We start from the raw sequence: 14195 nt of genomic DNA, 5'->3' as shown, positions 1-14195 counted from the left end.
CCAGTTCTAGGAGATTATTATATAATAGGAGATATACCAATTTTAAAAAACAATACTAGCTGCCTATTTAATTTTAAAAACTGCAAAAAATATCCACCTCCCTTTCCATTTCTTATAAGGAGTCTTCAAGTTTAAATTTCCTCAGTGTGATAGATATGCTTGCTGTGATCTGCTTAGCTCTTGAAAGTCCAGGGGCTCTAGGCTGCTGGCCCTGTGCTGCTCAGGGTCCCCAAGGACAGCTCTGTCCACCATTAGAGATTCCTCCCCACCCCACAAGAACCCACTAACATTTTGCAAACCCCAGTTTGGGAACCACTGCCCTAGAAGTAAGAGGGATCTTGTGTTTCTGGGGGCCACTGCAGATATTCTCCTGTCACATACCACATGCTGTTTAAAAAAAGCTTTTAACAAACTAAACCAGGGATCTGCAACCTTTGGCACTCAGCCCGCCAGGGAAAGCACCCTGGTGGACCGAACCGTTTTGATTACCTGCCACGTCCACAGGTTCAGCCACAGTGGCTCCCACTGGCCGCAGTTCACCGCTCCAGGCCAATGGGGGCAGCGGGAAGCGCCGTGGGCAGAGTGATTTGCTGGCCGACACTTCCCGCAGCCCCCATTGGCCTAAAGCAGCAAACCGTGGCCAGTGGGAGCCACGATCAGCCAAACCTGTGGATGCATCAGGTAAACAAACCAGCCTGCCAGGCAGACTGCGTGCCAAAGGTTGATCCTTGAACTAAGCCCTGCAAATGCACAAGGCCAACAGAAAAATCCCAAAAGAGGAAATAATCCTATCTACAGATTCTACACCAAAATCAACCACAAATCCTAGAACAGCTTAAGCTGCAAGAGGCAGAGCAAAGAGGGAAGTGTTTCTTCAGAGCTATGAACAGCTGCTGCAAGGAGAGAATTTAGGGCAGTAAGTACTGCTGGGGGAATTCTGCGTCAAAAAATTAAAAATTCTGCAAATTTTGTGTATCCAACCACCACTATATAATCACACCATTTTCAATTATTTTGCTAATTTATTTCAAAATACCAGTCAGCAAGTATGTCTGTGACAATACAGAGACACAAAAATTCCCCGAGTAGTAGAGAGTTAAAAAATACCCTATGACAACCCAGTTCCTGTTTCTCTACCCGCCCCCCCAGAGCCCAGCCAGGGGGCCAGAAACCCACAACCCCTCCCTGCCAGAGCACAGCCGTGACCCCTCCCCCCAGGCCAGACACCAGCCTCCCTACCACCACAGAACCCAGTCGCAGGGCACTCCTCCCTAGCCCAGACACCCACCTCTCTCACCCCATAGAGCCCAGCCTTGCCCCCCCATCCCTCAGAGCTCAGGAATCCAGAGGGAGAAACAGCCTGATGCTCAGTCCCAGGCTTGTGTGGAGTTTTCTGAGCATTGCTGTCTCCTTCCCCCATGGCATGCAGGAAATTGCAGCTACTAGGAACTCTTTACTCCCCACCTCCGACCCCACAGTGTCCTCTATGTGTGAGCGGGGCTCTGCCAGGTCTAGAGTCCCCTAGTGGTGGCCAGAAGCACTGCAACCCATTTCTGTCAGGAAAAGGAAAATCTGTGTAAAAAAACATTAATTTCTGCAAAATTCTGCATTGCGCATAGTGCACAATTCCCCCAAGAGTAAGTTAGGCAGAAAATGACATGATGCCAAATTCATGACAAAGGGGCATTTACCCCCTCTCCAGACTGCAATAGCTGGGCAGAGGTGAGATTCTACTCCCCTCTCAACTCTGCCAAAGAATTCTAGTAGATTGGTGAGGCATGATTTTCCTTTACAAAAAACCATGTTGACTCTTCCCCAAAAAATTATGTTCTTTTATGTGTCTGACAATTTTGTTCTTTACTATAGTTTCAACCAGTTTGTCTGTAATTGCTGGGATCGCCTCTGAAGCCTTTTTTAAAATTGGCATCACATTAGTAATCCTCCAGTCATTTGGTACAGAAGCAGATTTAAATGATAGATTACAGACTACAGTTAGTAGTTCTGCAATTTCACATTTGAGTTCCTTCAGAACTCGTGTGAATACTATCTGGTCCTGGTGACTTATTACTGTTTAGGTTATCAATTTGTTCCAAAACCACCTCTAATGACAGTTTTGTCACCTAAAAAGAATTTCAGATTTGTCACTTAAAAAGAATGTCTCAGGTTTGGGAATCTCGCTCACATCCTCAGCCGTGAAGACTAATGCAAAGAATTCATTTAGTTTCTCCGCAATGGCCTTTTGTCCTTGAGTGCTCCTTTAGCATCTCCATCGCCCAGTGGCCCCACTGTTTGCTTAGCAGACTTCCTGCTTCTGATGTACTTAAAAAATGTTTTGCTATTACTCTGAGTCTTTGGCTAGCCGTTTATATTCTTTTTTGGCCTTCCTAGTTATATTTTTACATTTCACTTGCCAGAATTGATGCACCTTTCTATTTTCCTCACTAAAATTTAACTTCCACTGTTTAAACAGTGCCTTTTTGCCTTTCACTGCTTTTTACTTTGTTGCTTAGCCACGGTGGCACTTTTCTGGTTCTCTTACTATGTGTTTTAATTTGGTTTATACATTTAAGTTGGGCCTCAATTATGGTGTCTTTAAAAAGAGTTTCCATGCAGCTTGCAGGGATTTCACTTTTGGCACTGTACCTTTTAATTTCTGTTTAACTAACCTCATTTTTGTCTGGTTCACCTTTCTGAAATTAAATGCTACAGTGTTGGGCTGCTGTGGTGTTTTCCCCACCAAAGGGACGTTAAATTTAATTATATTATGGTCACTATTACCAAATGGTCCAGCTATATTTACCTCTTGGATTAGATCCTGTGCTCCACTTAAGACTGAATCACGAACTGCCTCTCTCCTTCTGGGTTCAAGGACTAGCTGCTCCAAGAAGCAGTCATTCAAGGTGTCAAGAAACTTTATCTCTGCGTCCTGTCCTGAGGCGGAGGTGAAAGTAAGCCGGTACGGAGGACCAGTAAGAAAAGGTGCAGTAGCTACCGGCAAGAAAATGGAGCATTCTCTCCCTCTCAGACTCCAGCAATATTGAGGGTCCGGGGGCCTGGCTCCACGAATGTTCGGGGCCGGGTCTCGCCCCTGGCCCCACCTGCTGCCCTCCAACGCCTCCCCTGAGTGGGGGCTGGCCCCTCTCTGCTGCCCCTGTGCACCTCCCTGAGTCCCTGAGCAGAGCTTGAAGCTCCCTGCTGCCTGCCTGCATTAACTGCCGCCGCAGGGTCCTAGTGCCCCCCATCCACTACTGCCAGGGCCGGCTGCCCTTCCCCCTCAGACCCTTTCATTTTCCGGTGGGACCCTCCACCAGTACAGCCACCCCCCTTGCCCACAGTCACTGCTCTTGCCCCATCCCCCACCCTCAGTGAGGTTACAGTGAGGGGCAGCAGCAGGGGAGGAGGCACACATGTGATGGCAGCCCCCTCCCCCCGGCATGGCACCCACTACAGGGGAGGCGAGGGGGATTCCTGGACCTGAGAAGGGCCCTAGGAGCATGTGCAGTGACAGTGGGGGGGGTGAGTGTGCTGCCGGGGGGGGGGGGAGAAGGGGGTCCCTACCCCAGAGCTCGCTGCTGCCAGCAGGGATATGGCTGGGGGGAGTCCTCCTCTCTGGCTCCAGTCCCAGGGCAGCCTGCCTGCACCCCAAACTCATCCCCAGCCCTGCCCCACCCCAGAGCCCACACCCCCAGCCAGAGCCCTCATACCCCTGCACCCTAACCCACTGCCTCAGCCCTGAGTCCCCTCCCACAGCCCAAACCCCTCATCCCCAGCCATACCCCAAATCTACCCCCAGCCTCACCCCACAGCCCTCACTCCTGCACTCCCTTCCTCCACACCCCCTCTTATCCCCAAACTCCCTCCCAGAGCCTGCACCCCAGTCCCCTACCCCAGCCCAGGGCCCGCACCCCAGACCTCCTCCCCCACCCAAACTCCCTCCCAGAGCCTTGGGAAGATGGGGGGTGGAGTTTGGGGGGGGCAGAGTTTGGGCAGGGGCAGTTTCTGGACACCACCAAAATTTCTACAAAACTGCCACCCCTGCCGGCAATAGCTGGTGCGCCATACTGGGGTGGACCGGCTTCCTGAGGCAGCAATTTAAAGGGCTAGAGCACAGGGCCCTTTAAATTGCCACCAAAGCCCTGGGGTGGCGGCAATGGGGCTCGGGTGGCCATTTTAAGGGCCCAGGGCTCCTGCCGTTGCTACCGCCCCAGGCCCTTTAAATCACCGATGGAGCCCCACTACCACTACCCCAGGGCTCCGGGGACAATTTAAAGGGCTCAGGCCCTTTAAATAGCCCCCAGAGCCTGCCAGAGCCCTGGGGTAGCGGCAGCAGGGCTCTGGTGGCTATTGAAAGGGTTCGGGGCTCCCGCTGCCTCTACCACCCCCAGGCCCTTTCAATAGCCACTGGAGACCTGCCGCCGCTACCCCAGGGCTCCAGCAGCAGGGCTCCGGAGATGATTTAAAGGGCCCCGGAGGGTAGCGGCAGCCGGAGCCCCAGGCCCTTTAAATCACCCCCAAACCCTAGGGCTCCCAGACACCTCTGCAGCTGGGAGCTCAGGGGGTGATTTAAAGGGCTTGGGGCTCCCAGCTGTTGCTACCACAGTCCTAGCCCCGGGCCCTTTAAATCCTGATTTAAAGGGCCTGGGGATTTAAAGGTCCCACCTCTTCTGGTAGAGGCCACGCCTCTCCTCAGGACTCCGGAGTACTGGCAAGTCCTTTAAGTTACTTTCACCCCTGTTCTGAGGTGACATGTACCCAGGCAATATGGGGATAGTTGAAATCCCCCATTACTATTGAGTTTATTTTAATAGACTCTCTAATCTCGCTGAGCATTTCACAGTCACTATCACCATCCTGGTCAGGTGGTCGGTAATATATCCCTACTGCTATATTCTTATTAGAGCCTAGAATTACTATCCAGAGATTTTATGGTACCGTTTGGTTCATTTAAGATTTGTATTTCATTTGATTCTACACTTTTTCACATATAATGCCACTCTCCCACCAGCACGACCTGTTCTGTCCTTGCGATGTATTTTGTACCCTGGCATTACTGGTGTCAGAGTAGCAGCTGTGTTAGTCTGTATCCGCAAAAAGAACAGGAGTACTTGTGGCACCTTAGAGACTAACAAATTTATTTCAGCATAAGCTTTCGTGAGCTACAGCTCACTTCTTCGGATGCATAGAATGGAACACACAGACAGGAGATATTTATACATACAGAGAACATGAAAAGGTGGAAGTATGCATACCAACAGGAAGAGTATAATCAATTGAGCTGAGCTATCATCAGCAGGAGGAAAAAAAACTTTTGAAGTGATAATTGAGATGACCCATAGAAGGTGTGAGGAGAACTTAACATAGGGAAATAGACCCAACCATTATAATGACCCAACCATTCCCAGTCTCTTGCTGTTAAGCATTGGCACCTTAACAGCAGGATGGTCTGGCTATGTGGACTCTCTCCTCAGGCCCTATGCTACCAGCACTCCCAGCTATCTTCGAGACACCACTGACTTCCTGAGGAAACTACAATCCATCGGTGATCTTCCAGAAAACACCATCCTGGCCACTATGGATGTGGAAGCCTTCTACACCAACATTCCACACAAAGATGGACTACAAGCCATCAGGAATAGTATCTCCGATAATATCACGGCTAACCTGGTGGCTGAACTTTGTGACTTTGTCCTCACCCACAACTATTTCACATTTGGGGACAATATATACCTTCAAGTCAGGGGCACTGCTATGGGTACCCGCATGGCCCCACAGTATGCCAACATCTTTATGGCTGACTTAGAACAACGCTTAGAACAACGCTTCCTTAGCTCTTGTTTCCTAACGCCCCTACTCTACTTGCGCTACATTGATGACATCTTCATCATCTGGAGCCATGGTTTAAGATCATGCATGTAAAATGCAATTGAAAATTGGTGTCGTTTTGGTGACATTCAAATGGAGAGAGTAGTGTCTCTCTATAATACATGGATTCCAGGGTTTCACTGTAACTGTTATGAGAACAAAAATGAAGGCTCATGGCATTCACTCATCTATTATGCTTTTTTGAACAGTCCACTAGTTTTGACAGTTCTACAATCTTACAGAACTAATTTATATCAGAACTAAGATCTCCAACTCAAATCAGAGCAATTATCCAAAGATTAGTGCCTGGTAATTTATTTATCCTCTTCAGTGAGCAAAAATAATGGGAATTAGGTTGCCTTGACTTTTTTCCACAGTTCATGCTCAGTTGCCACCAGATGTTCACAGTCATCACAATTAGAGTAGGAAGATACACTAATTGGATTAAATGTTACTTGTACCTTATTTTCTTTCTGATTGAAATGGATTACAATTCGCCTTTACAATATATTTTTAAAAATGCTTTAATAATTAGAATAATGGAAAAAACTACTGAAATGTCTCCTTTATTATCATTTTATCTTCGTCCACTTCTTCTCTGGTTACAATGTGTCTGAGCACTGGCAAAAGTGTAGAACACTGTGGGCAACTCAACTGCAGGCGGAGGCCAGAGCTGAACACGGACAGATCAGAAAAACCCAATAATGGAAATCCTGAGAGAGAGAGCTGTTGCAAGTGGAAAATCAGGGGCCTTTCCCTCTTCATTTGTAGAAGGTAAAAAACACAAAAGCAATGCTGGAGAGAGAGAGAGAGAAGTAAAATAGTTGCCCATGAAGAATTTAGCTAAAAAGTAAACAAAATCTTAGAAGATGAGAGAAACCATTTTCTAGAATGGCTCAATCTAGCAAAGTGCTTATCACCTCCAGTTGTTACTCAGCACTTTGCAGGGCTGAACCCAGATGCTGAACGCACACCGGATATTAGGGGAAAATTAGAAATGGACCATCAGTAGTACACCAAATATTATGGTGCCATTGGTTGCCACATGCCTGATTTAGTGACAAATGAAGCATTTACTACCCCAACAACAACTGAGTCACAGAAACTGAATGAATTACTGTGATGTACCATAAGTGAAGAGTGAAGTACAACATACTCCTAGACATAGTATCATGACTAATGTCAAATTTTGCACATGCTGTATATACAGCATGTGAAAAGCTGTGTAAAAACAGGCTTCTGTTGTGAAACATTCCAGGTCATTTTACCAGTAAGTCATCGTGCACAAATGCCTTGGCTTTAAGTATTTCAATCTCAGCTTTATTCCTTAACCCACACAATAACCATAGTCAAAAGTGTTGACTATTTCTACTTTAATGCTGTCAAAATACAGTTCTCAAGCATCTTCTTTACTATAACAAAATGTTATCAGCGATTATCTCTCATGGCATTTGTTTGTAGTTCCACTAGATTCTCAATAGTTCATAGTAAAATCTCTTTGTACAAAAATTCTTAAGTTTTTTTTTAAATGCAAGAATAGAGTTGTTTTCATAAGGGACTGGAAATAAGAGGCAAACCCTCATCATGCAGCACATAAAATCAGAAGTGTTTGACTGAAAGGGACCTCAATAGGTCATCTAGTCCAGTCCCCTGCACTCAAGTCAGGACTACGTAATAACCAGACCATTTCTGGCAGGTGTTTGTCTAACCTAGGGCTGGGCAAATTACAGTTTGCAGGCTGGATCTGGACCATCAGCTATTTTAATCCGGCCCTTGAGCTCTCGCTGGGGAGTGGAGTCTGGGGCTTGCCTCACTCCAGCACTCCAGCCAGGGAGCAGGGATGGGGGATGCTCCACACAGCTCCCAAAAGCAGCAGCATGGCCCCACTCCAGCCGGGGAGCAGGGTTGAGAGCCACTCCACACAGCTCCCGGAAGAAGTAGCATTTTCCCCCCTCTGGCTCCTACGTGTGGGGCAGCCAAGGGGTGGCGCTCTGCACGCCACCCCCACCACAAGCGCCCCACCCCTGCAGCTCCCATTGGCCAGGAACCACAGCCAATGAGAGCTGCAGGGGTGCTGCCTGCAGATGGGGCAGCGTACAGACGCCTGGCCACACCTCTGCATAGGAGCTGGCGAAGGGACATGCCATTGCTTTCAGGAGTTGCTTGAGGTAAGCACTGCCTGGAGCCTGCACCCCTGAGCCTCCCCCCATGCCCCAATCCCCTGCTCCAGCCCTGATCCCCCCTGCCACCCTCCAAGCCCCTCAATCCCAGTCCAGAGCACCCTCCTACACCTCAAACGCCTCATCCGCAACCCCACTCCAGAGCTCTCACCACCTCGCACCCCACTCCCCCACCCAGAGCCCCCTCCTGCACCACAACCCCAATTTTGTGAGCATTCATGGCCTGCCATACAATTGCTATTCCCAGATGTGGCCCGCGGCCCAAAAAGTTTGCCCACCCTGGTCTAACCTGTTCTTAAAAACCTCTAATGATGGAGATTCCACATCCTCCCTAGGCAATTTATCCAGTGCTTAGTTACCCTGACAGTCAGGAATTTTTTCCTACTGTCCAACCTAAACCTCCCAGGCTGTAATTTAAGCCTGTTGCTCCTTGTTCTAGCCTCAGAAGTTAAGGAGAACAATTTTCACCCTCCACCTTGTAACAACCTTTTACATAGCTGAAAGCTGTTACGTTCCACCTCAGTCGTTTTCTCCACACTAAACAAACCAATTTTTTTCAGTCTTTCCTTATAGGTTGTTTTCTAGACCTTTCATCATTTTTGTGCTCTCCTCTGGACCTTTCCTGAAATGTGGCACCCAGACTTGGATGCAATACTTCAGTTGAGGAGTTATCAGCACAGATATACCATATAATTTTTATACATAGGGTAAAGAATATTACTTCGCAAATGTCACATTTAGTAGATTTTAAATGCTTCTTGTGAGTGTTCGTTTTTTAAAAATACCTAAATGTAGTGCTCACTAAAAGAATCAGACTGGACAATCTGGAAACCATAAATTTCTCCACAGAACAGGTATAATATAAATAGCACTGCAAGTTTACCATATGTAGGATTCAATAAAGAACTGGATGAACCACTTCTCCAGATGAGTATAATTCAAGTCTGCAGCATATGCACTAAATCTTTCAACCCAAAAAAGTCAAGTAGTTAAGTTGTAACAGATATCTGCTCACTAAAAACTGGATTCTAACCATTAACTCACTTCACTCAGACAACCAAATAATACACCATATAGTAATAACTTTTCAAATTCACCCAGCAGCACATATTGGTGACATAGAAGTGAAAGGCTCAAAACTTATCAGTCCCTTGACCCATTCACACCCTCTCTTCTACAAGTATATTTTCTGCAAAAACTGCTTTTTTTATTAAGTTTCATTAGGTCACTCTATATATGTTAGACAAAAAAAAGCAATTCCATTGCTACTTATACAGACTAAACCTGATGGGGAATTTAGTGTATACTCATAAAATACCAAGGAGTGAAACAAATCAACATGCTATAAAAAACACTTTGGTATTTGCTTTGAGTGAAGAACTCTGTAGCTAAAATTAAGGGAGTCTGCTGTTCATGTTCTCATTTATTTTATTGACAGAGCAAATACATATAATTAAGTCAAATTTAAGTCTCGTGAAACCTCTGGGAGAGATACAGAGATGCCATGGGCTCAGCTGACAACAGTATACCAGTGACAGTCATCTAAACATCTCCATGACTGAAATGTTAGAATGCTTACAAGAAATCAGATCCTGGATGTGGAGCAGTGGGCTCATGATAGACCCAGATAAGATTGCAAAGATGCTTGTCAGAAAGGAGAAATATTCTGAAGAACTGGCCAAAAATGTTGTCTCCATCTTCCTTTGAAGTCATACGGTCTCCATTTGTCAAAGTGGTGCAAATCCTTAAAGTACTGTCTAACTGAGAAGTCACAAAATGTCTTTTTTCACCTCCAACTTGTTAGAAAACTCCATTCCTTCTTCCTGGATTAGGACCTGGCCACTGCAATCTACGGCCTGGTCTACACTAACAAGATAAGTAGATCTAAGTTACGCTAGTTAAGTTACATAAGATACTTAAGTCAACTTACAGCAATGTCTACACCGCACGCTGTTGACAGGAGACGCTCTCCCATCATCTTACTGCATCTTCACCAGACCCGCTAAATCAATGCCCGTTACATTGATCACAGCAGCACTGATTTAGCCAATAGTGAAGACAAGCCCTATGCCTGAGTCACTTCCAGGCAGGATTACTGCAACTATATCTGAAACTGAATGAGACTACATTACACAGGCTCCAACTGGTACAGAATGCTACTGCCTGCCTTCTCCATGGCTTAGGTCACCGTAAGTATATCATGCTCATAATCAAGGCCTTCCATTGGCTCCCAATGACCATTTAAACTTCGGTCCTAATTTTCAAAACCATTAATCAAGCCCCAGTTGCATTAAAGATAGAATTTGAATCTATGAATCACTGCAACAGCTGCACCTCTCTGGGACAATAAAGATCAAAGCCCAAGATGAAGCATGTGAGCACTGGGGATAAAGCATTCTTGGTCTATGGAACAAACTTCCCATGATCGTCTTTGGAAATCAGAGTTTGACCATCTTTAGGAAATTCCGCAAAACCTCTTTGAATGGACACTCAAAAACCCGACACCCCTTCTACTCAAACTTCTGACAATCAAACACACCAGAATAACCCAAGCAGAGTTCTTACCCCAAAAGAGAGAGTAGTGCCAGAGACTCCATGAAATCCACTAAGAACTTTAGTACTGTTATTGACTTTACATGGCAGGCACTCAGATACTACAGTGATGGGCAGCACAATAAACAGGATTAAAAGGATACCATCAAATTAATATCAGTCAATTTTAAAACAAATTAAAGTAGTTTCAGGTATTACCTAGGCATAACTCACCCTGACAGTGTTCGTGTTTCAAAGTGTATTTCTTTTCCCTTGCTGCTGTCAGATTCACACCAACCAGGCAAATAAAACTGTTACCTACTCTTCCATAACTGTTGTTCTTCGAGATGTGTTTCATATGTCCATTCCACTGTAGCTGTGCGCACATCTTGTGCACAGCTGTCTGAGAACATTTTCCCCTCTCAGCTGTATCAGTTGGGGCGGCTCGAGCACTCCCTGTTGCTGCTCACCACTATGTGCCAGTATAAGGTGACAGAGCTGTCCCTAACCCCCCTCAGTTCTTTCTTACTGGATAGACTCCAAAAGAGAAGAGAAGGCAAGCAGGTTGTGGAATTAACATGTGCAATACATCAAGACAGAAAACAGTTATGAGAAGGGAAGTAACCAATTTTTCTTCAAGTGATTGCGTATGTCCATTCCTCTGTAGGTGACTCATGAGCAGATTAATGTGGAGGTGGGCTCTGAGTCTACCTGAACAGCAATTGTAGAACCACCCGCCCAAAACTGTCATTGTTCCTGAACTGATGGGATATGGCATACTGAGCAGCAAATGTGTGAACTGATGACCAGGTTGCTGCTTTGCAAATGTCTTCAATAGGTACTTGCACTAGGAAAACTGCTGAAGCTGATTGTGGTGTAGTCAAATGAGCCAACAGTTTAGAAAGTGGCATGACATTAGCTAACTAGAGCACAAATAAATGCAAGAGAAAATCCAAGAGGAAATCCTCAGAATGGAAACTAGTTTATCTTTCACCCTGTCTGCAATTGCAACAAATAACTGTGTTGAGGATCTAAAGTGTCTGGTGCGGCCAAGCAGAAGGCTGAAACTCTCCTCACATCCAACAAATGAAGCTTTTGCTCATCTGTAGCATGAGAGGCTTCAGGAAAAAATGGCAGATAAACTGCCTGGTTAATGTGGAAATTGGAAACCATCTTTGTCAAGAATTTTGAATATCCCAGATCCATGCTTAGGACCCAGTGATCCAATGTGATGTGAGTCCAAGCATGAAGTAAGTGGGATAGACGATTGGCACAGATATGGGTAGGAACAGATTGGTCTACAGGTACTGGTATGTAGCTCTCAACAAATCCATCAAATGCATGTTTAGACTGAACTGCTGGTCAAAAGGAACATCCTGCTGCCAGATGAAGGGGCCACTAGTCACCTTCTGTAGTTCCTGCTCCTTTTTCCTCAGCAGGTCTTGGGGCTGAGGAATAATGCTCTGAAACCTGAGAAACTGCTGGAACTGGATATTCTTCCAGTGTCACTGATGTTCAGATTTCAAGCAACTGCAGTACTGCTCAATAATCTTTCAGGCTATGCAGCCTAATCATCCCTCTTTTCTGAAAAGAGGGACGGGCCCTCAAATGGCAAATCCTAGATGGTCTGCTGTACTTCAGGAGGTAGACCAGGAGACTCTGGCCACAAACACCTCCTCACAGATATGGCAGATACCATACAGGCCTCTGCAGATACTAAAGCATCCAGTAGCTTGTGGGATTTCTCATGGACCTCTTCCACTTGAATTTCTAAAACTGAGGCCACCCTTTTAAGCAGTTCCAGATGAGCCCTGTAATCCTATGGTGGCAGAGAATCACTCACCATCTCTACAGTGTCATCAGTAGTAGGACACTGAGACAATGACTGTCTGCCTCTTGAGGTGGAGGAGCTGTCTGAACAACTTCAAGTTGCTTAGTCCCGGGCATTGGAGAACTTTGTGTGTGGTGCCAATGATCTCACTGCACCCTTGTCAACGCAGATGGGCAAGGAGATGTTCTAGCAGAGGGAGACACCCCATGGAGTCCAGAAAAGTAACTGGTATGGTGATGGTGGGCCCCATGTTTGCACAGACCATTACCCTTTGCGATTTGCCTACTGCCAGGACAGCTGTGACATACATGGATCCCATGTCTGTCTGATATGGGACACAAAAGACCCCATGTCTGAATTGGACTCCAAGTCCTGCAGTTACAGTGGAGCAGACCCCATGTGGACAGAAGACAGGTAATCCAAACCCAGACATGATGGTATATCACCTCTATAATAAATCCATGGTACGCCCACACCTTGAATACTGCGTGCAGATGTGGTTACCCCATCTCAAACAAGATATATTGGAATTGGAAAAGGTTCAGAAAAGGGCAACAAAAATAATTAGGGGTATGGAACAGCTTCCGTATGAGGAGAGATTATTAAGACTTGGACTTTTCAGCTTGGAAGAGAGACGAATAAAGGGGGAATATGATAGAGGTCTCTAAAATCATGACTGGTGTGGAGAAAGTAAATAAGGAAGTGTCATTTACTCCTTCCCATAACACAAGAACTAGGGGTCACCAAATGAAATTAACAGGCAGCAGTTTAAAACAAAAAAAGGAAGTATTTTTTCCACACAAATGCACTGTCAACCTATGGAACTCCTTGCCAACAGATGTTGTGGAGGCCAAGACTATAACAGGATTAAAAAAAGAACTAGATAAGTTCCTGGAGGATAGGTCCATCAGTGGCTATTAGCCAGGATGGGCAGGGATGGTGTCCCTAGCCTCTGTTTGCCAGAAGCTGGGAATGAGCAACAGGGGATAATCAGTTGGTGATTACCTGTTCTGTTTATTCCCTCTGGGGCACCTGGCATTGACCACTGTCGGAAGACAGAATACTGGATTAGATGGACCTTTGGTCTGACCCACTATGGCCGTTCTTATGTTCTTAACTTCAGGGTCTCACTGGACTTGGCACAGATTCCAGAGTCCATGAACACTCCCTTTGTAGTGGAAAAGTGCTCTGGTGAACTCTTCCCCCTTAGAGTCCCTGCCAGAGTTCTTGCTTCTATCTGGCCTCAGTACCAAAGATCTTACTGGACAAGGTTTGTCCTTGGTAGATCTGCCTCTCTTCTTTAGTACCGAAGACACAGAATGCAGTGCCCAAATTGCAGGAGGCACACTCTGCACTAATGGTGCCAAACTCAGAGCACAGTCTGAACCTGAAAGCAATGTTGGAGAGCAAAGTGCCACCTCCATAAAAAGACACTTAACCTCCGCCCCCCAAAAAGGGGGGGGGAGGGTGGAAGTTAAGAGCAAGGCTTAAACCTTCTACAAATGTGATACTTGTCACTGATGTGGGACTCCCTCAAACATTTTAAGCAGCTGGGATGTAGATCACTGACTAGCATCAATCTGACACATGACTAGCAAGACTCAAACCCCAGAGAGTGAGGCACGGCTCCAGTACCAGTCCAGAGAAGCAAATTCATTCCAAAAGGAATCTAAAAACTAAAACCTAAACACTAAACATACACTAAATCTAACTAAAAACTAAATGAGAGACAGACTATGTACAAAGAGTACAGGCAATAAACTAGTGATAGCAAGACTGGAAGCACTTAA

General features: G+C 46.0%; 1 protein-coding gene across 1 annotated transcript in view; it reads right to left on the bottom strand.

Annotated features, from left to right (window-relative positions):
• Window positions 1–14195, bottom strand: part of SLC16A10 (solute carrier family 16 member 10) — a 144503-nt gene that overhangs the window by 115177 nt on the left and 15131 nt on the right. The window lies entirely within an intron of this gene.

Source organism: Mauremys mutica, chromosome 3 (genome assembly GCF_020497125.1).
Source record: "Mauremys mutica isolate MM-2020 ecotype Southern chromosome 3, ASM2049712v1, whole genome shotgun sequence".
NCBI classification, from domain to species: domain Eukaryota; kingdom Metazoa; phylum Chordata; order Testudines; family Geoemydidae; genus Mauremys; species Mauremys mutica.
Note: the sequence above shows the minus strand (reverse complement) of the source record. Positions and strands in the feature narration are given on the sequence as shown.